General features: G+C 27.7%; 1 protein-coding gene across 5 annotated transcripts in view; it reads left to right on the forward strand.

Annotated features, from left to right (window-relative positions):
* Positions 1 to 27,039, forward strand: part of LOC111638988 — an 83,689-nt gene that overhangs the window by 36,841 nt on the left and 19,809 nt on the right. The window contains exons 1-3 of one of the 5 annotated variants that reach the window (XR_002758990.1): positions 4,687 to 5,155; positions 16,285 to 16,355; positions 18,858 to 18,883. The gene's annotated coding sequence lies outside the window, so the exon portion shown is untranslated. Of the gene's footprint in view, positions 1 to 4,686; positions 5,156 to 16,284; positions 16,356 to 18,857; positions 18,884 to 21,403; positions 24,245 to 27,039 lie in introns of those variants that run through there. The other 4 variants (XM_023384761.1, XM_023384762.1, XM_023384764.1 and 1 more) reach the window with 4 other exon arrangements.

Genomic DNA, 27,039 nt, shown 5'->3' on the forward strand with positions numbered 1-27,039 from the left:
ATTTTAAAAATACTTCACCTAATTTAAATTTAATTAAGATGGATAATTATTAAGTGAACTCTCTAAGAATATCAATTTATAATTATTTTTTTTTAAAGAAATTTTTATATTAATATACTCGTACATTTGTCTGCGAGCATTTTAAAAAGTAAATAATATAAAAATTTTTCGTAATTTTTATAAAGGAAGTGAATTAAAATTCTGTTTAATATTCTTTAATTCTGCTTTCTAATTTATTATTTTATAATTAATTAATTAAAAAAAACTATATATATATATTATAATTAACAAAACATTATTTTAACTTCAATCTCGAGAGATTATATGGTGTTTTTCGTATCCTAATCTCGGTTATCCTGATCTGATCTCCGGCTTCGTAACCTAATTTTGAGTGTTAAAATATGTTTTTTAATAAATATTTTAAAGGTTAAAAATACAATTTTACCCTAAAATCGCGAGCAAAATTTTAATTAATTTAAAAAAAGATATTTCTTTTAGCCCCATAAAAACCACAAGGGGGGAAAACAACTAAACTACATTTTATCTTATCTTACGAATATTTTAATAAAATTTTATATAAATGAATAAAAGTAAACTAAATAAATTAATTATAATATATTATATCGAACTTAACGTTATTAAAATTAAAATTAAAAACGCCAAAAGCGAAACTCATAAATTAAAATTTATAATTTATCATAAACACATTTCATGTTTAATAGATATAAATTAACGTGGTTTCAATTTTCTCATTGCAATTAATAATTAATTATTAAAGTCAAATTTAAATATAGAATACACATGAAAAAAACATTAATAATTGTTTTAAAAATTAAACAATTACTCTTCGAGTATTCAAACCGGTTTTTTTTTATAATGTTCTTAACGTAGTTTAGGGCTAAATTTAGACATTTGCATGCGTTGATGCTGGCAAAAAATGACTAAGTTTAGAAATATACACGTCAATATTGTTAGAAAGAACTAAATTTATATATTTGTATAGTCTATGCTGGCCAAAAAGGACTAAATTTAAACATTTGCATGTGCTGATACTCGTAAAAAAAGGGGTAAGTTTAGTGGTTTGCATGCCAATATTATCAGAAAGGACTATGTTTAGATACTTAGAATTGAATTGTTATAAAGGGCTAACTAAGTTTAGGTTGTAAGTGAGAAAGTGAATGTACTAAGTGCAAAGTACACTAAGTATGAAAGGAGTAAGTTCAAGAATTTGCACGATAATATCGTCAGGAAGGAGTAAATTTAGATATTTGTATAGTCTGTGCTGGCTAAAAAATGACTAAATTTAGACATTTGCATGTGTTAATACTCGCAAAAAACAGCTAATTTTAGAGGTTTGCATGCAAATATTATCAGAAAGGGCTATGTTTAGATCTTTAAAACAAAATTGTCGTAAAGAACTAGCTAAGTTTAGGTTGTGAATGAAAGAGTACATAGTAAACTAAGTGAGAAAGGAGTAAGTTTAGAAATTTGCATGATAGTATCTACAGAAAAGGCTAAATTTAGAAATCTGCACGTTTCCATATTATTAAACAGGACTAACTTTAGAATTTCTATCAATACTAAGAGCAATTTACATGTCAATGTTATCAGAAAGGACTAAGTTTAGAAATCTGAGTGTTTCGATATTATCAAGCAATACTAGATAAAATTTTTATATGATAAATGATGGTAGAAAAGACTGATTAGACATTTTCATACGCCAATATTGTTAGAAAGTACTAAGTTTAGAAATTTGCAAGCGTTGATGTTGTCATAAAGCCAAGTGACACAATATTGTTTAGCATAACACTAGTCTTTAATTAAAAAAAGAAAATACACGTGTACGACCTTTCTAAATACCATCTTATAATAGAAAATAAGTATATCTGTGTATATTTTACACCTTATCAATGTACACCTTATTTTAGTTAACAATGCAAGGGACTAAGAGTTTGTATTGCAGGAAATGTTGAAGAGTGGATTATTCAATTGTCATTAAAAGCAGCGTGTTCTTACCTATTATTAAAAGTAAATAAGCTTTTATTGCAATTAGTAAGAACAGGATTTTATTATAAATAACATACAGGATAATAGGGTAGAATATTTGACGTTTAGAATTGACGTAACACTTATTATTATGAATGCTTCTAAGTTAATTACTAGACATGATTTAGAGAAAAAAAAATATATACATATATTTATATCATTTTATTATAATTAATAGACCTATTGTTATTTTATAAATTGTATAGAAGTAACTAGGCAAATTTTTATTGGACAATTAAGAGACTTGTTTATTACAGGCGCATGCAAAGATCAAGTTTTCTATAGTGGCGAGTTATAGCTTCTTGGGACCCTGGCCAATTTGAATTAGGGGTCCCACGTGCAGTGCTGACCCCCAGACAAATGTTTTCTTATAAAATATTGGTTTGGGGTCCCTTGTTGGTGGGATGGGTTTGGGGAGGTTTTCTACTGAAATATGAAGTTTCAATTAGCAAAACCGAAAATATAACACACAAATTTTGATTTGTTAATAAGATTTAATTGATTTTTTTTTAAGTTTTAAAAAGATTTTTATATAGAATTTTATATAGCGACAAATATAGCATATCTATATTTGTCGAAGAGTCTCTTCGCCTTCGTGAGTTATCGAGCTTAAATCTTATAAAAATCCCTATTATAATTATGTCCTGGTATTTATTTAGGGATTCTAATTAAGAAAATAATAAGGCTAACTCAATTATGCATTTTTAAATAAAGATTTTTACTTTGTTAGACATGAAACAAGGTTAATTGTAGACCTAAATGGTCATCAGAAGAATAATGATACTCATGAAGTAAATTATGATTAATTGTTGAATAAAAATATTATAATAAAGACATTTTATTAATAACTTATTTAGATTTAAATAAGAGGCGACATTATTAATAATTATTCATTTTTTAAACCTTTTTTTTACGGATAAAAATGAAAATTAAGGAGAATTATTTCTGATAATAATTAATTATAAAATATTTTATAAGAAAAATAAAATAATTAATTGATATAAATTCACTACAATTTAAAGTCTAATTTAAGAAAATAAAGTTTAAAAAATTAATTTATGCGTTGAATTAATAATAATTACAAAAAAAAAAGAAGTCAGCAGTCATCATATTTCTTTCCATTTATTAATTATAGGGCATAAAATGGAATTAATGATATTAAATTTAATAAAATAAAAAGATANTCCGTTCGAAATTTTCAATAATAGGAATTTCAAATCGTAAATCCTTAGAATTCCTATTATTAAGCATGGGGGGGTTGAGAGAAAATAACATTATTGATAGGGGGTTATTTTTAGACTTTCATTGTTATCCTTTTCTGTAATTTTACTTATACAATAATTGTTAAATGTTATCGATATTGTGTTTTTATTAAAAATACAATTAATTGAAGAAAGAAATAAAAATAAGTCATCAATTTTCTGGCTTAAAAATTAATTAAAAATATCGATTTGTATATGCACGTTTCGTATTCCCTACCACTAAAATTATCATCGATTAAGGTCCAAAAATAAATAAATAAATAAATAAATAAATAAACCTTATAAAATTAAAATTAAATAGTTTAATGCAAGGAAAATAAAAATTTTTATTACGTAAATTCGAATAAAACAAGGTTTATTGCAATTAATTCTGCAAGGAGGAGGATATTCTAGCGCTTAATTGTTAAGCTTTTTTTTTGAATTAAAAATATAAAAAAAAAATTAAATGTTAAATATTATTAATTATAATGTCTGTTATCTAGGTTTAGTTTATATAAAGTGTCAACCGTTTGTTGGACCCTAAAAAATAAAAAAATAAAAGAGAAAAAAAACTATTTCCTTCTTGAGGTTATCCAGGATGTCATTGACGATTGCGTCACTGGACAATTTTACCAAAACTTGATATTTTAATTGTATTCTCTTAATTTTTTTAAACATATAACCTATTTTCAAACATCGAAAATTATATACAAAATCTGACTGGAATAATTATTCCAACGTTTACAATTTTCCTCCTATACTACAGTACATTCGACTTGTAAGTTAAATGTAATTTATAAAACTAGTCAAGACACTTTTACAGCTCCCAACAAAAGAGTATTTTTTTATGTAAAGATATAAATCTTATTTAATTATACGAGAAGAGAATATTTTTCATAATTTCTCATGGTTCTCCCTTACAGAATTTTCGAATAGAAAGCTTTATTATTTAACGAAACAAGAATGATTTCTTTGATGGTTTGCATTAGAAGGAGTGGAAATTAATTAAAAATTAACCCCTTTAAGTCGAAATATATATATATATATATTGTTNAGAATTCCTATTATTAAGCATGGGGGGGTTGAGAGAAAATAACATTATTGATAGGGGGTTATTTTTAGACTTTCATTGTTATCCTTTTCTGTAATTTTACTTATACAATAATTGTTAAATGTTATCGATATTGTGTTTTTATTAAAAATACAATTAATTGAAGAAAGAAATAAAAATAAGTCATCAATTTTCTGGCTTAAAAATTAATTAAAAATTATAATATTAAGTATCTCCAATTGAAAACTAAAAGATAAACTATAATTTCATTGTATAACTTCAATTATCGCATATAAAGTTTGTGAATCTTGTACGTTTTCGTGGATTAAAACTAATTATTCCATTTTTATTTAATTTAACGAGCTTCCTAAATTAGGAAAACAAACATCTTTATGTTGTTATCGAATTTTGAAAGTTAACATATGTTCACTAACATTTGTCAAATAAATCTTTCATATAGAATACGTAACTGAGATACATCTTAACTAACAGAAACACATTCTATATAGTTCACATTATGAATTTTATTTATCAAAAAGTATCTCATCTTTCATTTTCTGATGCACTAAAGAAAGAAAAAAATATATATAGTAACTAAATAGAAAGTGGGCGGATTTGACTTGACCGGACAACAGTGACATTTTTTTTTCTTTTTTCTTTATTTTTTTATTAGTTTTTCTCTCATCAGATCACAACTGGAGCTGTGTTAAGTTGAGGAATGTTATAATAACCTTCGATGTGACGTATTTTTCAAAGAATTTTCACAAGTGTAACTAATACTTTTTGATGTGGGGGAGAACATTGACATGTAACAGCTGTAAGTAATGTTTTAAAATTAATAATTTTTATAAATTATTAAAATTTTCTTCTTCCGAAAAACGTAGAATTCTCTATGGTAAATTGCTTACTAAATCTTCTTTTTCTTTTTATTTTATTATTTTTTTTCTTGTCAATCACGTATAATAAAATATAATTTCTGCTGCATCCTTTGACCAGTTATACAGCTTCCTCTCTACTTCCACAATTGGATCATGATAACATTACTCAAACTAAATAAATATATAGTATATATTAGTAAGTTTCCTGGAAAACAGGATACGTGAGAAAAAACAGGACAAGAAAAAAATTGCTGTTTATGAAATAAGAGAATGACAAACATTGATATTATTCTTCTAAGGAACAGCTGCTTATGAGAATTTTTCTATTAAATTTAAATTATAAATCAGTTACTTATAGAAAATAAAATTTTATTTTTTTTGACAAAAACTCCCTTCTTAGAAGCGAGAACTTTTTTAAAAAAAAGAATGGGTTTTTCTATTCGAGTGGATGGATCATTAGTTTATTTTCGACTTTTCTATATTTACTTCGCGGCTTGTTTTGCTCGATGAAAGTTTTAAAGGATATCATGTAATTGTATTTATAGTCTGTGGTATCCAATTTGTAGGAAATAGCATCTTAAATTCGTATCTCTTTCTTACTTATTTGTGAAATAACATGATAAGAACGACCTTTAAAATCCCTCCTTTCTAATTATAAACGTGATTTTTAGCTTTAATTTTCTAGTTAAAGTTAAGAAGGAATGATAAGAGAGAAGGGTGGAGATTCTATTTTTCTTTTTCTTTTTTTTTTACATTTAGAATTTACAGGTACAAGAATATCGAACTTGTTTACAAACAGCTAGAAACTTTATGGTGCTACAAAATTTAGACTAGTAATCTAGTTTTAAAAATTTGAAATATATTATCGAAATTGCATCAATTAAACTAAATACATATTTAAAATACCAATAAAATAACCTTCGAAATCAAGGTTTTATTCATAAGTCGACATATCCCTTGTCAATGAATGAAATTCATTGATAATTCTAACCACAGTATCAAATCGTGAATAATGTTCCCAGTAGGGTTATATAGGATAACATTGTTTCACGAGCATTTCTCCTTGATTCTATAAACTTTTTCTCTACAATTAATACACCAAACCCAATCTGAGAATTCTAAAATTACATTAAAATACACTTCTTCCGTTCGAAATTTTCAATAATAGGAATTTCAAATCGTTTCTTGTAATCTCCTATAGAAAAAAAAGGAAGATAAATTATAAAAAAAAACAATTTTAATTATAAAAATATCCTAAATTATTTAGAAATAAATTATTTAATTTATATTATTTAAACGTCTGTTTTCCATCCTGCCCAGATAGATACAATCCCTAGTTATATATATATATATTTCCTTTTCCAACTTAAAGCATATTTCTAAGTAATTTTTCCTATTTAGGCGGTGCCCATGAATAACAATAATAATATATTTAAAAAATAAAATAAAAAATAAAAACTTGATAATGACGAAATAATCAAATTGGTAAGAAAGAAAATAGTATTTTTGAGATAGACATGTCCTTGGAACAACTCCAGTTTACACCTGCATTTACATGTTTATGTAAAGCTAGAACTTTTTAATATTCCCACCCTTATCTGTTTAGCCAAAAGATTTTTAGTGACATTTTCCTGTAAGTGGGACAGAAACTGGTTTTTAATTTTAAATTTCTAACATATTTCTTAGTTTCTACAAGAATGGTCAATTAGAAATTGTTTATTTCTTTATTTTTTTATTGGCCACACGAGCAATCGTCGAGTTAATAAAATTCTTATTTATCGTCGTTGTTTTTTTTTAAATTTAATTTATTATTAACATTTAATCATTATTATTCTTGTATTATTTAAAGTATCCCACGTTTAAAAAAAATGTTAATTAATTTGGTAATATTAATTTATAAGTTAAAAACGTTATGTTATTATAATTTAAGTGGAAGAGAAAGCACTTATCTGTTTAATAAATTAAGGAATTGCGAGCATATTTTTTTTATGGATAATGGATAGAAAGTAGAGGAGAAAAACCTGATTAAATTTCAAAGAATTCGCAGAAAGTAACATTAAAATTCTTTCCCAATACAGGATTTATCGTGTAGATCACAGAAAAGCGAGCAAAATTTTCAGTAAAAACATCGTAGGTACTGTTTTTATACCGACATGTTTGTGATAAATGGCAGGAAAATCATCAAGAATATCAAGACCTGTTTCGGATATTTTGTCTTCTTCATTTATATTCATCGTGTGTTCGGGTGGCACCCAAAAAGAAATCAAAGCCCCGAGCGACTGCCATGTTTTAGACTATCTTTACAGAATTTGACAGTATAGTTTACATATTGGTGCATACACAGAACAGTTTCCTTGTTCAGACAAGAAATTCTTGACCTCAACCAAATTTCTTTATAAAAATTTTTAATTATAGATAACATCAGTTTTCTGTAATAAATTGGTATGTATCTATTAATTAACTGGAGATAAGTTAGAAATAGTAATTATTTCAAGAAAAATAAGATAGAATTCGTGTTCTCTATTATCGTTATTACACAAAAGTACTCCCTTTGTTTTTGTTTTTAAAGAAGTAAAACAAAAATTACAATTGTTTTACTCGCAGAAACGTAATTATAACACCACGAAAATGTATAATTTGTGTGTAGAAGAAGCGAGTAAATAAATAAATAAATTTAAAAAAATATACACGAGTCTTTCGAAGAATTAAATTATGATTTTTTTTTAATTTTTTGAGTTGTCTACGTTATTCTTTTATAGATTTCGACGCCAGAGATACTTTGTCTATTTATATATAGCTAACAGATTGCCAAGAATCACTTTCTTCTAGAAGAAACGGTCAAGGAACCGGGAAGAGAGGGCTATAAATTAAAATAATGGAAAAAATTGATATTTTAATATTGATAAAATCTCGAAACGAACCAATTATTAACACCCTAATATCAGTGCAACACTTCTTTTCTACTTGATACTAATTTTTATTTTTTCCTCTCTCCCCATTTGGAATGAGAGTAACATCTCCTTAAGAGTAACATAATTGAATGCATTAACGACTTTAAAAAAGACCGTTTTTTTGAATTTCAAAATATCAGTTTCCTATTGGTCGAATCAATTTCAAAATTAACCAATCGTTCGCTTTAATAAAATAATATTAAAATGTATATAAATTTTCAAATTTTCGAATTATTATTTTAAATTTTATTTTAATGATTGACAAGTATTATTAAGTTTAATTTATTTATTAACTTGTTTAAAAATAATTACGTAGACTTAATGATATATGTAAAAAATGACTTCATTATCTCGGAAATTCGAAAATAAAAACTGAATATTTCTGACGTTAAAATTATCGTAACAAGTTTTTGAAAATAGAAAAAGGAAAAAAGAAAAAAAAAATTTTGAACAAATTGTTTCGTGTTTTATTTTAAAACCAGTAGTTGAGTTTTATGCATGAGATGTTACTGTCATTTTAAAGGTGGCAATAATAAAGATGATTAATCTAAATTATCGAGAATTCACTTCAAAAAAAAAAAAGATAAAAGATTTTCAAATTTAACATCCCTATCTTTCATCCTAAAATACGAAATTTATTTAATTCTTTCTTGTTAATTTTCTACAATTTATTACACACTTTAAGGGGCGCATTATTTATGTACAAAACGAGATTTTTTAAAATCACTTTTTAACTTATAAAATAAGGAAAAACGTGGTCTCGAATTAGTGTCATTCTTGTTTTTTTTCCTATATATTTTTTTCCATTCTCTTTTACAAGTTGCTAAGAAAATTCGTGATTTTTAGAGAAGTGTCATTACTTAAAACTGTCTATCTCTCTTTAGCAATAATCTTTGTGCCGATTTAACAAAAAGTCACGTACGTACGTCCAAAGCACAAAACCTAGTCGATGTAAAATCAGAATAGTTGGTGACGAAGTTATTTGGTTGACAAAGTTTCCATGCAAGATCAGGTATTTGAATCCATAGGAGACAATATCAGCATTAGTCAGCATTTCGTGACCGAATATAAGAACGACAACTTAAAAGTCGCTTTTCTATTAAACGAAATCGTCTTTGGTTTTATTTATAACACTCAAAATTCCCCACACTTTGTCGGATTTTTTGCTTGTTTTTTTTCTTTTTTATAAGTAAGATTTGATGATTTGTGCAGTTTTCGAACGACTATTCTGCATTTTTTCCTTTCCTTCTCTCTACTTTTCTTTTCTTTTTCTATATAAAAATGTGCTCCTTGTAGGGAAAATAAATATCCAATTACTTATAAAATTATGTATATACGTTTTCAAATATCTGCTGTGTGAATTAATGAATATATCTGTGCATTAAACAGTTAAATTTCATTACTTTTTTTTTCTTTTTTGTAGTTAAAATGCTTTCGTTTTGTTATGAAACGTGTTTGAATTTGAGAAAATTGTGGTTTGAGATGGTTTAATTTTGTTAATTTTCATACTTAAATGGTTCGTTTTATTATTAAGTGAATCCATATTTGTTTTTAAATAATTAAATTTTATTAATTTTCATACTTAAATGGTTCGTTTTATTATTAAGTGAATCCATGTATTTTTTTAAATAATTAAATTTTACTCCGTAATATTTTATAATTGTAACTTGTCATGATAATTGCCATTAATTATTTCTTACTAAAAAGAAAATCATTGGAGTTATGAAATGCTAAATTTTGGTTTTCTAACCGAATGCCACAATTATTAGTCCCAATAACTTTTCTCATTTTAAAAATACATGTTTTTGATTATATTGTCATAAATTATATTCGCTTTCGGACGCTCTGGTCTTTTATCAAAATAAATCTATACTTATTTTCGAACTTTCATGGTAGTCGGTTTTTGTTTTTAGTTAAATAATTGGAATCATTACGCTCAATTTGAAATTGTAACTTTTTAAAATTGTAATTATGAAGCATTTGTGAATTTTATTAACATATTTTGTTTAGCTTACATGAGCTGTAACATATAAGCTAAACAAGATAATGAATTATACGTAGTATCAAACCGCTGAGGTTTCATCATTCACCAAAAATTTACTATAATGATTGCAGAAAAACTGTTTTGTTATTCTTCGAAATTCATAAGTTTGTTTTTTATTGCAAATTGAAAATTCATTATAATTTCCAATAATTGGAATTTTCGTGAAAATATAAATCATGAATTTAAAATTTTCATTATGTTTATGTGAATTGGATAAATTTGATTTTTTTTTCTCTGGTGAAATAGAAATATGAGGAACGTTGACAATAAATTGATTTCATATAGATTTTTTTTTCTTTATTATAAACAATTTAATTATAAATACATTTCTTAGTTTGAATTTATCAATATTGCTAAGGGTATTAAAAAGTTTATCAATGCTTTCAGTGTATTATAATCCATAAAATATACTATCACGACTATATAATATAAAAATTATGTTTAAAATTGTAATTATGTTAAATGTTCATCGTTAACGAATAAAGAAATACATGATATAATAAAGGTGCATCAATAAAGGGACTGTAAATGATCTTCATATGTCCATCAGGTAAAACTTAAGCGTAAAGAATATTTTAATCTGTTCCTTTCGAAGTCGTATTTTCCCTTATATTTTCTTTTCTTCTTAAGAGGGAAGCGATCCGCCATAAATACTGGGACCATAGGTAATGCATTAACATTCATCAAATTAATTACGCCTACAATCGTTCTGAAAAACTCTTATTACTCTTATTGAAGTATTACTGAAAATCTCAAGATTGAGACTCGTTCTTGGTATAAAGACATTACATTCGTCGAAAGAATGGATAAATATGAAGGACTTCTTAATTTTCATTTAAATTATAAAGTATTTTTAGAATATCATATTAAAATAGATCATCAATACTAAAAATATTTTACATGTATTGAATATCTCGATTATAATGTATAGCAAATACAATCAGTTTTTTTTACTCAAATTGCTGTTTTCAGTTGTATCTTGAAATAAACTTTAGAATAACCNTGCTTTTGTTTTGTACTTAACGAGTTAAAGATTGAAAATATCGTTTCGAATAAGTTAATCTTATTAAATTTCGTACCGAAATATCCCCATTTTCCTACTGAAGTTTGAAAATAGCTCATTAAACAATTAAATTTTGTTAGATTTCATTTCGAAAAGCTTAAATTTCAACACAGAAGGAGCCTAGTTTTAAATTGGCGAATAAAAAACTACGTTTAAAATATTTTTAAACGAAGAAAAAAAAGAAAGAAAAATTGCTCAAGATCGTTATTTTTAGATAAATCACTTCGTAGATTAAAGGAAATGTTGCCCTATTTCCTCGAATGATAATAAATCTATATTTTCCAATTTGAAGCTATTAGATGCACATGTATTTCCATAAGGAAGCGTTTAGTTCGTTTATGTGTGAGATATGAGCTTTTTCACAATTTTATGCGTGAGAACATACCCGAATATGTCTCTGGTTCGTGACGGAGCAATTATTATTTAAGTTTTATGGACGAGAAAGTAAGTTTTACGCCTGAGAACAGAAACACTATCGGGACTATATTGGTCAATTAATATTTTTTCCACAATAAAAAACTGTTATTTTTCATTAAAAAAAGAATTAATACCCTTTCGCAGCACCGTAACTGAGAAACAAATCGTAAATCCTATTAATATAACCGCGAAAAAATACGTTCTCGCACTTAAAATTAAGAAATAAATTGGCTAATTGTTATATATATATAAATATAATGCTTTTAAGGTAGTAAAAAGTAAATGAACTTTAAAAGAAAATTAGGTTTTTTAATTTAGGTTTCAATTTATAATATTAAACTACATACGGATAGGATAATTAATAAACTAGATTTTTAAAATCAGATTATTGGCCTTCAGGCTCGGTTTAATCGTATACAAAAGAGGATAATAGCCTATATTATATGTAGAAAAAAAAGGGGAAAGCTATCGTTAACGGTATTCCGTCTAGGATTCAATAAATTGAATCATTCGAATCGTGTAAGTGCTTAACCCCACCCTAACCGATCATAGGATCAAGTCCACTGAACCCAGAAGTTTATCGTTACGCCAGTCAAGCAAGTAATGTTTGGAATTTTGATATTTTCTCGACTAGTTGCGATGACAAAATACGTGTTGACGCAATGGGATAGGCTAAAAAGGACCGCCAAGATGAGTCAAGCCATCGTTAATTATATTAGCTCGATGCTTAATTAAGGATACGTGCCGTTAACGCCGACGTCTCGCACCAGAAACCGATATTTTTTTAAAGAAAATCGTTAGAAATCCCACCGAAAAAAATAAAATAAAATAAAATGGGGGGGTTTCTTCTATGAGTTAACCGTTTTCCCAAAAAGATTTAGCCATCCAATCAGACGTTGTAGTAGGGAAAAAAAATGTCTGCAGACACAAAGAACAGCTGGTTTGAGGGATGTGACATAGTCTACAAACAGGAAAGTTTATACAGGTGTCTCGGAATCTTTTTTTTTTTCTTCTGGTTGTTGAGTTTCCCTTGCCATGAGATGAATTTGAGTTTTTTCTGGCGTCACATTATAGTGTTCTCTCAACACATTCATCCCAAGCTAGCCGTGACCTAGTTTGAGTTGACACAAAATCCCTTTTTGGTATGATCAATTGCCAATATGCAAAAAGGAGATATTGTCTGTTAAGAATTTAAGACTTTCGCTTTCTTTTTATAACCCTTATATATATATACAGTTTGTATAGATGATGAAGATACATTTTTTAAATTCAGTGTAAAGAAAAATCTGTCTGTAACTTGGCTGATATATTTTTAAAATTGTATCAATTGAGGGCAATGTTGTTAAAGGTGAAAAGTTAAAAGTTTAACAATGAAAAGAGATGTGATTGAAAATGAAACAGCTACAATCACCATCATTTTCTTTAAAGTGCCTACAGACATCGTTATACTCGACGGTCACTCATCCATGATGTTTCAGTTAGTCATTCGATGTTTCCAAAGAGAGAGAGAGAGAGACGAGAGAGAGAGGAAAAAAATGAAGTTTTTAGAATAAAAAAATCAAATGAAATTGGGTCTAGAAATAGAAAAAAAATTACTGAACATTCAAAAAGTTAGTGGTTTTGTTTGATGTGATTTTCTCCTTTGTTAAATTGTCACATTTCAATGGTTTCGTTATTATTGTTTTCTTCCACTTTTAAAGCCGAGAAATTTAATTTTATTCTCGATTTTACTACTTTTTATGTTTGAATAATTAAAATTTACACCGTTTACTTTAAAAAACAAAAAAAAATACTTAATTATTTTCGATATTTTGACTACAAAACGTGCTAATGTCGACACCATCTTCTGCGATAAACCAGTGAATTAATTTCATTTTAGGAGCGAAAAATACGGGAATTTATTTAAGAATAATTCAATAAACAATCGACATATCTTCCTCAATAAAACTAATGTTAATTAAGATGCTCAAGATAATTGAGTCATAGCAGAAAGTTAATTGAATTGCATACTAATTAAAGTATTACTGAAGTGTAAAATTTAAAACAGGAAAAAAAAAAGAAAATATATTTAAATATTTTTAATTAACTATCTGCTTTCCGATTGATGTACATTAACTTTAACGGCGAAGGAAAGAAAGAAAAAATAATAAGGAAAATGAATTTTGTGGAGTGTTAAAGACCATTTTATGTACCAGAAAGTCGATATGATTTGAATATTATTGTATTACAATGAGCTTTATTTCGTAGCCATCCATCATTTTAGAGTTAAATATAGAGGTGTGATATAAGCAAGTCTCTAGCAACTGACAAATTCAACTGAGTTGATGTGCTTCTAAAATGTCACCGTGTCTCGTCAACTGCTGTTGACAACCATCTGTCGTTCAGGATGGCCTCGAAAATAGACTTTAGTGACACCTTGTCTATATCAATAATGTGACATTCTTCCTACTTTGATATTCGAGATCGTGGAATGTTGTAAATTTATTAAATTAACATATATTTTAGCCATGGAAATTTTTATACATTTATACCATAAATATTCATTTAATTCTATTATGTCTGGTGTTATCTTTCGTGTGAATTTATCGAATATTTTGCGAAAAAATATCAGGTTTTTTTTCGTTAAATTTAAGCTTTCCAAACTGTAATTATACAGAAAATTTTGAGTACTTTTTAGGTGAAAGGAGAAGTTAAAACACAAAAAAGACACCTGCTTATGTAAACATCTGCCTTTAAGACAACCAGAAACGGTTATAAATATCCGGTTTTTAATCCGTTTTTTCAATTAAATATTCAAAAAAAAATTGATCAAAAACTCTTTTATATACAATTTTTAACGCTGTAAGAAGGTAACATTATTATACATTACCCACACACAACAACGTTATTATGTAAAACATTACATAACTCATCGCAAGTTCCATTGTTTTTTTAAGACTTCCACCCAAAAAAACCGCAATTTTATATAGAAACATATAAAAAAATTTTAAATAATTAATTAATTTATTAGATAATTAATTAGTTTTTTAATATAAAACTTCTTATAAACTAAATTTCACGTTAAAAGATTAATTAGAGTCTACTTAATTAAATTATTTCCAAGTTTATTTATCAGCAACTTTTACAAATTATCTTCTCGTTTACTAATTATTTAAGCTTTAACCTATGTTAATTCTTCAAATTAACAATGTAACATTTTAAAAGACGTTTATAATAATAATAATAATAAGTATAAGTATAATAATGCGGTTTGTTAAAGTATTTAATTAATTAAGCTCTCTCTCTCTCTCTTTCTCTTTCTCTCATTTTTTTCTTTAAAGCTAATTATAAAATAATATGCTAATTGTTTGCTAATTTTTAATTAACAGACAGTTAGTTTAATAAGTTACCACTTAAGAATTGTAAATTATATTTTTGATTTTCGTATATTTTATATTTAAAAGTTTAATTATAGATCGTGTTATTAAAGTAGGAAAGAAGAGGAATATATATATATATATAATGTAACTCTTCATTCGATATAATCATTTTTGACTATCAGATGATAAATTAGCTTGGCTGTCAACTAGTATTAAGTTCGATTTCGAGAATTTTTCTTATTGCTTTTTTAGATATTCCTCCTATCATAAACACGAAACACTCTTATCAAGGGGTTTTTAAAATGCTCCTAATGACACTATAATTGTTGATCGTCTTCTACACGCACAACAATCTTATGATATTTGTGAACAATCGGAATGTTAGTAAGAGACGTGATCGGCATAAAAGTCAATAAGGCAATGACAAGAATTCTTTAGCCTATACCAATTGGCAAAGTCGTTATTTTCCAGTCAATGGTATCCACTCACCCATCAGTGATATGTCATCTTTGATAGTCCATTATTTCTAACAATTTTTCCATTTAATTGTAATAATTATCGTTGCACTTTCTATACCAGAGCCAATTGAAAGTCGAATCTAACAAAATTGGATACGAGACGTGTTTTTTTTTCTTTCTTTCTTTCTTGTTGTTTCCACCCCTCGACCGCCATACAAAAACTATGGTGAATCCTCGTATCTAATCTGCAATTAAGATATGATCGTCTACTGGTAAAAAGATAATACCTATAGGCTAATCTAGGCATCTTTTGTGTTAAAATTTCTTTTTTTTTCTGGTGCTGTTAATTTTTTTTCTTCCGGTGGGTTCATTCATAATTGTTCTCTTCTACAACGAACTAAGTTGAAATAAGGAAACTTATTTCATTACTGACTATTGTTTGTAGTTCCACAAGAGTGAGCTATAGATAAATTGGACAATACTAAGTTAAGGCTTGGGCGTAGATCTCATTAACTGGCAAAGAAATTGTTGAAAATATTGATTCTAAGACCGGATGCATTATATATATACACACACACAGCATTTACTTTTTTATTATTATTTTTTTTAAGTATAGTTTGGTATCTCTTTAATAAATTGGTTGGGTTGAGGTGAATGACATTATTTCTAAAGAAGCTATTTTAATTTATGCCCGAATTATTTTACTACTCGATATTTTAAATAGAGCTCATTTATATTCAAGCGCTCCTATTTTTTTTCTTTTATTCTTTTTACAGTGCTCAGGGTTATTATCATTTTCCATCGGTGCCTTGATCGATAACACAATGTGTAAACAATACGAATTCAGGTAAGTTTAATATCTTTATACCTTAAAAATGATTTTTAAAATAATGTATTTAAAAAAATAAAATAAAAAATTGGGGAGAGGAAGACGAAGGTAGATCTAGTTGTAACCTAGATAGAGACCTAAATAAAGAAAAGATTTGAATCATGGATATCTGGTAAAATTGCCAATTCAGTGTATTTCGATGTTGTAATATTTCGCAATTTATCATTTGTGCTGTCAAATAAACTCGTTTATTCGTCGACTCCCGTGGAGTTCGTTTTAAAAGACTTAATAAAAAGATCTGACAAACTTGCATTTCTTACCACACCATATGTTGCTAAACGTTATTCCGCATGAGATTTATCATGTATGTCACTGAATTCATTCTGTTTTTTTTTTCTTTCCACCATTTATAAGATGCAATGAACTCTTTATAGAAACCATTTGGATATCCATTGATAACAGCTTTTAAATTTATTGATAAAAGGGTTTAAAGTTGAGACCAATGCATCAATTCTCGACCTTGTAAGACTGTTAAAAACCTATCGCACCTCATTAATTTAAAGAAAAATATATGTGTATAAAAGCAATTATACTCTAATATTAAATATTATTGTCCTTAACACATATATCTCGAGTGGTTTTAGATATTAAAAACTAATTTTAACTTAATGATTAGTGGAAACTTAACAATAAGCTCATTTCCGGTTACGTGAGAACAAAGAATGGATTGAATTCCTAAGCTCTAAATGCCTCTTTAAAAGGATTAGAAATATATATATACACACACACACATTTAAAATAAAATAATAAAGAAAAAAAAAATATTTAAGTTCTTTATACAATGACTCACGAATAACTTTTGAAAACAGGAAAACAAAATGACAAAGTATATTAAGAGACAACAAAAGAGTTCGATTCATGTCCATGTTACGAGAGAGATGTCGTGAGAGAGGACACTAAGTACCTCTGTGGCAGTCAAAACATTTGTGTTCGCCTATTGTTTATTAGTTCAAATTGCATTTTTGATCTTATGAGAACGTGTTTGCATCCGTCTAATCGCCGAACTTAGTGTAAACAAAGCGTTTTTTTTTCATTACATTTTCTCAAAAAATTGCCATTTTGCAACCTCGTAAAAGAATTCTTTCGTTTTAAATTGTCGTTTATGCCAATTCCCACGTTCTATTTATCCAAAAAATGCATACTTATTAATAATATTTACTGTTTAAATTATATATATACTGCAGTTAGTTTAGCCATGTAAAGCACCAGGATCTTGGCTCTCGTCACATGATGCAATTTAATCTTCAGCTTATATAATATAAAATAAATATCCCACAATCATATCTCATACATCTTATAAATAACCTTAATATTTTGAAGTGTAAATCACGATTTTTTTAAGTGTAAATGAAAACTATTTAAGCTATAACTAGACGGTTCGGGTCAGAGAAGGAGAGAAAGATCTTTGACACTAAATTTGCTACATTCGTGTGTCCTCATGGGAGGAAAGGAGGGAGGGACTCATCAAACTTTTAGTTCCGATTTGCTCCAATAGAGGGCATAACCACAGTTTAACCTTTTACTCTCTGACTATTATCTCTAGAAAACAATATTTTGGTCGACCTTATCTCGAATTGAGGGGGGAGGTCAAAATGCCTTCGACGTGTTTGCTTATCTATCGCCTTTCGTTACAATTATTTATGTAGTTTATTGTTCTGTTACATGAATTAACACTCGAATTTCTACAAATGGTTGCTAAGATAATCGATTCGATGGCTTCTCCATCACACATTTGCGTCAAGTCCACTTAATAAAAACCAACCATTTTCTACCATTTTAAACCAATTTACACCAAAGAATTTATTTAATATAATATATATAAGTGTCAAACAAGAAAAATTTCTCGAAATGAAACCGTAAATGTAACAATGTATTTAATCAAACCATTAAGAAAACTGTGAAAGCTCAGACAATACAAAGAAAAATTTATCCTTTAAAAATTAAAACAGTTAAGCTCATTAATTATCGAACTAAAATGTGTGTCCTTGACAAAAATCAAATTAGTGTTTCCTGAATTAAAAAAAAAAATAAAAAAATAATAATTCTTTAACAATAGGTTTATAATAATATTTCATATTCAAACACATACACATGTATATATTTTAAAATAATATCTAATCTTTGTCCTTCATTATATCGTATTATAGAAATCTATCAAATTAATGAGCTAAACAATTTCGAATGAAGGGGGAAAAAATGATTATTTTTTTAAGTTAAAAAATTCGAAAATATTACATAACAATAGGCAAAGCCTCGCCTATTTCCTGCAGTTAAACAATGATTCTACAACTTAAAATATTTCTGTCAATCCCTTGTAGTGGCAAAGTGTATTTAACTTAAGATTTACTACCGAAGATAACTATACCAGTTCTTGATATATATACATATTTTTATTTTATTTATTATTATTATTATTATTATTTTTTGTTTTATATATTTCTCTCTCTTGACATGGGAAAGCTTCGATATCAAGCAGAAGTAGGCGGGTCAAGAGCTGCCACCAAATAAAGGGAACGATAATAAGACTATGTTGTGCTTGCGTGTCTACCAATTTTATTCCAGTTGTGGGTGAGACAAGAAAAACTGGTTATTTTGAATGACTTGAGATACAAAGTTGTTGTAATGGAGTGAGGTCCATACGGGAGGAATGGAAAAAATTTGACAAATTATACCCCAAAAAATTATACACATATATATATATCTCGTTAAGAGATTTATGTACTGATGTACTGTATCAATTCTATGCTTTAGAATGGTTTTATTAATGAATAAAATCGATTCATCTGTTGAAGACTTCTGCATGGAAGCGAATTCGGATGCGCTCTTAAAATTTCGAGTTTTTCCTTGTAAAAAAAAATGTATAAAAAATAGCCTTAAATTTGATTTATTTTTATAAAATTTGATTTATATTTCGAATTTAATTTGAAAATAAAATAATTTTTCGGTTTATTAGCGTTTAATTTGCAAAGAAATCATCTTTTTGTAGATGTTTGTAGTCGTTTTCTGATAAACGAATTATGTTTATAAATTAAAAATAATAACTACGATGATTTTATTAATAAATTAATGAAGTTTTACTCGATTATTTTGCAAAAGTAACACTTTAAATACGAAGAAATTTTGTTAAGTTGAGGATATTTGGGCGCTTAAACATTATATAACGCATACGCTTTCGATTTTAATTATTACATTGTAAGAAACGTAATAAAACTATTATTATTTTCTTTTAAAACAAAAATTCATAAATAAATCTTTAATTTTAACATAATCCCATCTTTAAATTTCAAAAATTTAGTACGGAATTGAGCAATTTCGAAGCAACTATTAACCATTTTCTTATAAACAGATTATATTAAACACATGAAAAATAAATAAATAAATTCAAATTAATACGTTTACATTATCAAGATTTGTTGATTGGATATATTTATATTGCGTCATTTACTTATTATTGTATAAGGACAATAAGTTTTTAATTATCCGTGCAACTACTACTACTACTACAAAACAAAGAAGTTCTATCGGTAAGTTAAAGTTATTTTTCGAATAAATTTAATTTAATATCGAAAAAGAAAGAGGTTAAAACAAAAAAATATGAAAAAAATCGATATAAATAACATAGAAAAACACGAAAATATTCAGATAAAAAGCGATTCGATGAGAAAAATCTGATTTGATTAATCAAACAAGACGTCAGATTCTGTAGCTTGTGTCACAAGTAAACAGATAATAAAAATTTATTTATTCTGTCCCATTGTATGAAATTCATCGTAGCGAAATTTAGAAAAATCTTCTTAATATTCTATGAAGCACATAAATATTGTTTTGAGTTAACAAACTGAAACATATTCAACGATGCGAAATTAAAAACCCAACCCATTTTAATTGTTACAATATGCTGATGTTGTCGATACTGGCAAGTATATTGACCCCTGTGATTTATCTGAATCTTAATTTTTTTTTCTCTCTTTCTCTCTCTCTCTATTGTCAAGGCGGGTGAGTGATTTTAAATTTCTAATTATCATTTATTTTATTTATTTTTAATATAAATTTAAGCGAGAATTCGTTGGAAATTCTGGTATATCGGTACGTAAAGAAGTCGTGATCACGAACCAGTTTTATTCACGTTTGAATCATGATTGAATAGTACCCGATATCCCTCCCTTAGAAAAACTACTGGGAGGTGAAAAAGGAAAGAAAAAATAAAAAAAAAACCTTAGAATAAATTACTCAAACAACGTGACTCTATGATAACCTTGTTCGTAAACAGCTCTTAGTATGCGAAAACGGTTTATTAAATGATAACTGAATGGCAAATTAAGGTGTTTTTTTTTTAATGTTTAACAAATAATTTTAGTCATATATTTTAATATAGAGCAGAAATTTTGATATATTAATAATATTTTCTATTATTTATAAAATAAGAAAACTATTTTCTACTCTAATTGTGACGTAAGAAAACTAATTCCGAACGTCGAGAATTAATATTAAATGGTGTCTTTTTTTACTTTTTTTTTAAAGCACGAACTGCATTAAATAATTAGAATATTCATTGAATATCCTAGTCTAGATCATTGTTTTCTTTGCTGTAGATATATCGGAGATTGTTTTGATCTATTTATTTCAGTAGTTATGCCAGATTGTGACCCAGTTCTCTTGTAAGAATGCCCTTTTACGTATCTTCACTCTTGACCCTGACACGAAAAATATTCCAAGGTCATCTGACAATTTGACAGAGGTTCATCTTGACAAACCGAGTTCGATGTCATTATCCCAAAGTTTTGATTATCAAGATGTCAAACGAATTTCTTCTTTCCACATAAAAAATTATATATATATATTTTCTGGGTCATTAATTATGCAATTAAAATACCTTAACATTGTAAAAAAAATAATTAAAAATGAAATTTTATAAAAATTTAATTTACTTCTTTTTTTTCCTTTGTTTCTTGTTTATTAAATTTAAATTCTTTTTTGTTTTTTATGTAAATTTAGTTTTGTATTCAATTATAAACACGTTGATTCTTTTTGTTCCGACGATTTTAATAACTTCTATAGTTAATGAAGTGAAATTATTAAATGTTTTTAATGCAGATTTAAAATAATATTGTGATTTTTGTATGGTTTGATAATTGGGTTGATTTATTTTAGGGAAAACGTGGCCCTAAAATAGGGGAATCCGTGAATATTGTTGCGGAATATATTAGACGAGAGAGTGTGGTAGTAAGGTAAATGGCATTGTGCAGAGGTATTCTACGAAAGGAGCGATCAGAAAGGTCAGCAGTTGGTTGGTAGTGGGGTCAAACGCCGCCTCGAATGGCACCCCTTGCAAAATACCCTCCCAAGAACAATCTTCTCTTATAAGGATACAAATTCGTGTGCCATTATTTCTCTGTGTTTATACCACGGTGGTTTTACATCGCACGCTTCACTGACGGCGTTTAATAGCCAAGTTAATTAAAGAGAATACTTGCCTGACTGCTATGTTGGTTGACATCTCAGATGAATGACAAAAACCAGAAGTTAAGGGAAAAACAATGGGATGCAAAGGAAACAAACTCACTAGGGTCGGTGACTGGACACCTTGATTGCGTGCTGAGAACGGTATGGGAAATGTCGCGTGCATCTTCTGGTCCCATCTTAACAATGACCCGTTCCCATAGTCTCATTTAACATTGTTTTCGAACGATTGGATCATTTCGTAAGAATTCTTACTTGCGCCGACTGACTTCTGAGTTTAGATGGAGTGGTTTCTATACTTAATTAACAAGAGGACAATTATCTGTTGTATATTCGGGTGAATGGACAGAAGTTTTATGGTGGCGAAGTGGAGTGGTAACGCCCCCTGATTAGTTCCCTTTTGTTTTCGTGGAGTTTGTCGCTTGGTGGATCTTTCCGAGCCCGCATTTTCCTTAGACCTGGAGATGGCGAGGTACGTAAATAATCTATTAAAACTATTTAAATTAATGGTTGACGGACAAGAGGATCGACGATTTCTTTCTAGAACAACTCTAGATCACAACTAGTCGGGAATTTATCTCTTATGTTTGGTGAGGTTTTATGTCTGAGATTCTTTTTACTGCTATTCTATCTCGCTGAAGTTTGATGTTAAAGCTTTGGAGTATGGCTGTAATGAGGGATAACGACAACTTTTACTGCCCATGATATGTGGAATCTTGATGAGTATACCTCCCCTTGCGATGAAAAAGTCAGTTTTTACTGTACGACTTAGTGACCACACCTAACTGTTTTTTGGCTAGGGGCGAGACACACTCAATTCTACGGATGCAACCGATGCAAAGTAAGTAATTTTAGATATATATATATATTTCTATTGGCCAAATTTTAGTGCCAAAGGTGAGCGTTAAACCAAGCGAATACTCCGACTAGATTAATGATCCGGTGTTGGCATCCGTCTACAACACTATTTGGCACGAATCAACCCTAAAATTCCTGATATGGACAGGGGTTATCGTTAAGATTTTAATATCTATCTCTTGCCACAGCGTATAAAAATCGTATAAGCCTATAATTTAATAATAGAGATGATGTGGAAGATAGCGGATCACACCATATACCAAAGGATTCTATCCACGCGCTATCCATGCACTATCTGCCAGGCGTACTAAAATGCTTCAACCTCTATCACAATCGTCTTCACAGTAAGAAGTCAAGGAGAAAAACACTTCAAATGTAAAGAAAAACCGTTAAGATCCTATCTATAATCGAGATATTAACAGTTTTAAGTGTAGAAAATATCGCGCTCTTTAGAAGCCATGCTGATAAAAAAGGGGGTAAAGAAAAAAAAAATATATATATAACTTATCACCTTGGTAGAAGTACAAAGCGCAACCTTAATGTAACAAAAATGAACTTTTTACCACAATTTCCCTAGATTTTTTTTCAAGATATTAACTTAGAGGAGTAAATTGAGATATCATTACCCTTTCCTACGCTGAAAATAATGTCTAGAAAGATGCAGGAAAATTGCTAGTTAAGAAGTTCACTTCCCCATTCTTTTTCCAAAAAAAAACTCTTCAAAAAAGTGGCGAGATAATGCATTTTTTAAAAAAATCAAAATTATATAAAATTAAGAAAATTTGGCACCAAAAAAAAAATAAATAAAAGCCAACTTTACACTCGTCCTTTCGATAAAATTTGTATGTTTTAGTCATCAACGGAGATTGTAGACACAAGTTTATTTGATTGCCATTTTATACAATCTTTATGACAGCAAAGATATAAAATCGGTTACAGAAAATGTTATGCTGACCTTCTGGGTTGATATCCCTCGGGCTAAAACGACAAAGGGATGTTTTGGGAAAAGCTGGAGTGGAATGTAGAACCTGTAATTTTTCCTTCTCATTCTACAGAGACATCCTGGATGAGGAGGGCAGGAGGGGTACATTCAAAAAATAAAATAAGAAGGAAAAAAAACCGAACATTTATTAAACGCTGGCAACAGAATTGAAAACTATTTTAATAATACCTAGGGCCAAAACAGATTTGGGTGCTCTCTTCCAATTTTTTTTTTAATGCTCCTTTCAATTGACTTTAATATACACGAATGCGATCCTCTGTCATAATAAACTTATTTAATGGACGGCTCCCATTTTCAACTATTAAATCTAATTATTTTTCTGTGTTTAAGGTCGGAAAAAGTGATTTGAAAATTACAGATAATAGGTTAAATATATATATATTTTTTTATATTTTTATTTTTAAAGATATTAGATGAAAGTACTACAAAATGTTTTACTAAATTTTCGATTAGATAAGAGAGGTTACAAGTCCAGTTTATGAGCTAGTTCGGAAGTTGATTAGTTAAATATTTAGCTGTTTAATACGTAAGTAATTTCTATAAATCGACGTTTATCTGTAAATATTTTTTATACAATTAATAATATTTAAAATATTCTAAACGATAAATTAAAGAAAGAACGTTATAATAGCAACAATAACAAGTTAAATTTGAAGAAGAATTAATATTTAACATTGTAAAAATGGCATTAAAATTCGTTAATTAAACGTTTAAATTAAAGAATTAAACTGTTTTAAATGCAGGAATTTCGATTTTACAGTCATAGAAATGGGTCTAGTTATGTGGATCCATCTTATTGATAACGTCAATAACCTAGAAAATTTTAAAGTACAAGTTTGAAGGCGAGTGTGTAAATATTTAAATATATTATATATATATAAATATATCATTTTTACATTAATTATTGATGATACCAGATATCCAAATGCATAATTTATGAAGAATAATAATTTAATTTAACGAATTTTAATAATTAGAGATGAAAAATAAACGTAGAAAAGGAGGAGTCGAAGCGTTAATTTTCTTTGAAAAATCGGCAAATATTTTAAAAAAACACCGTAATTTAATCGATAAATCGAAGAAGAATTTATAAATTTAAGTATTTTAATTAAAATTCATCCAATTTAATCAATAATTTCTACTTTTATGAGACATTATAACTAGCATCATCTGTGGATCATGTGATGCACCCTTGTTTATAAACAAGGGGATTTTTCTATGTAAACAAGATTTATTTTCGACAAACATAGAAAATGTAAACATTGCACAAAACTGAAATTAATAATTTAAAAAAATATATACAGATTACATTCGAATTTTTATCATAAGTCACATGATTTTCTTACTTACAAACAAGTACGATAAGTAAAGGATAAGAGATGAGATTTTTTTTTAATATATTATTATTCTTATAAAACACCCCTTTCTGTTTTAATTTATCAATAAATATATATCTATATATTACTGTTACCGACATTTATATCGAAAGTAATTTTTTTAAACTAAATAAATTCAATATTCTTTTGAGTAAGATTAATGACTTGGATAGGCTCTTGCTAAATTAAATTATTTTTAATTTGAATAATAAATTTTCTTTGCTTAGATTAATGGTCGTTCTTAAAAAATGTTTTTTAATCATTACTCATTTCAACTTTTATAAATCAAAAAACAATTATTTTTTTATTTATTTATTTTTAAATATTATTATTATCATCATTATTATTATTATTTTATAGAATTTTTGCAGGAACATTTTTGAATTTTTTTTCTTGTAAAATTTTCAAGAAATTGGATTTTTATTAAGTTTTATAAGGATTTTTTTGAATTTTCTCTTCTAAAAATTGGAAAAGAATTGTATTTTTATTAATTTTATAGGGATTTTTCTGATTTTTTTCTTCTAAAAATTGGAAAAGAATTGGGCTTTTATTAATTTTTACAGAGCTTTTTCTTCTTTTTTCTCTTCTAAAAATCACAAAAATTAGATCTTTATTCGTTTTTAAACAAGGTTATTTTCATTTAGTTAAAGCAGACGGTCGATTTTTTGGAAAGTAAATTTTTTTCCATTTTATTTAGTTCCACTTTCTCACGATTCTATAGGTGATAATTTTATTTTTCTACTCTTATCATAGAACAATGGAAATGGTTTTTATAGAAATTATCTAATAAACTTTACACAATTCTGGGTTGGTAGAAAAGGAGAGGCAGAGAGAAAGAGGAGTAGAAAAAAAAAAAATTAAAAAAAATTTCATAGAGGGGTCCATTTTCTGAAATGGGGATAACAAAGACTTTCCTCCAAACCAATTTCCAGCGACCCATTATTAATACACTATTATGTGAGTCATTGCATTGCTGTTTCCAGTCATATTATTATGCTAATTAGAAAAAAGGGGAAAGCTGGTTTGGGGGTCGTTCGGGGGACTCGCCCAAATTCCTCGATGTCTACTCCGATCTCTTTCAAACAAAATCGAAAAATTGGCATTTTCATCCCCACAAAACTTTCGGTTTTATACCATGCTTATGCTGCTTTCTATGATAAAAACCGGGCTTAATTTAACGTTAAAATGTTCTCACGTTTACCCATTTTGTAGACAAATAAATAAGTTTGTAATTCCTCGAGAATCGTCTTTAAGATAATCTACGCTTTGGGAAATTTTATTGTTGGATTCTGTCTTACGAACGAGTTTAAAAAAAATGGATTTTTTAATATTTTTAATATGTATAAAATAATTTAAATTCTGCGTTATTTATGTATTAAAATATATTATATAGTCGGATAAATGATATTTATGTATAAATCTTAAGAAAATCGTGACGTTGGGATCTCAGGCTCAATGATAAAACAACAAACAATGCCATTAAAAAAAAAGTAAGAGAAAAAGGCTGTAGATGTGAGTATAAAGGCAAGTTTCTCATAGATTAGCCTCGTTTGTTTGTTATAGTAGCAAAGTTTTTGATCACTAGACTAATATTATTAGTAGTACTCATCTTAGATCTTCATTGCCTTAGGCATGGCCAATGAATGAATTCGCTGTCAAGCAAGGACAAGAAGTAGTGAGGTAATAAAGTGTTAGTCTGACAGTACTTGACTACTCTAGAGTGATTCACAACGTCTTAGAGATACAGATAACACTGTTGGTAGCAATGCACCCCCTACAAGGCATACATGTAGGTATGTATCAAAGAAATGGGGGGAAGAATGGTGACGACGATTCGTGTTAACTTTGCGACTTAGTCTCGTTTATATAGATAGACAACCCACTTAAAATGTGTGATTAATAAATTGAATGACTTAAATTCTGATTGACAGGTTTTTTTTTATAT

The sequence above is a fragment of the Centruroides sculpturatus genome, unplaced genomic scaffold (assembly GCF_000671375.1).
Source record: "Centruroides sculpturatus isolate CEXI.00-Female unplaced genomic scaffold, Cexi_2.0 scaffold1314, whole genome shotgun sequence".
NCBI lineage: Eukaryota > Metazoa > Arthropoda > Arachnida > Scorpiones > Buthidae > Centruroides > Centruroides sculpturatus.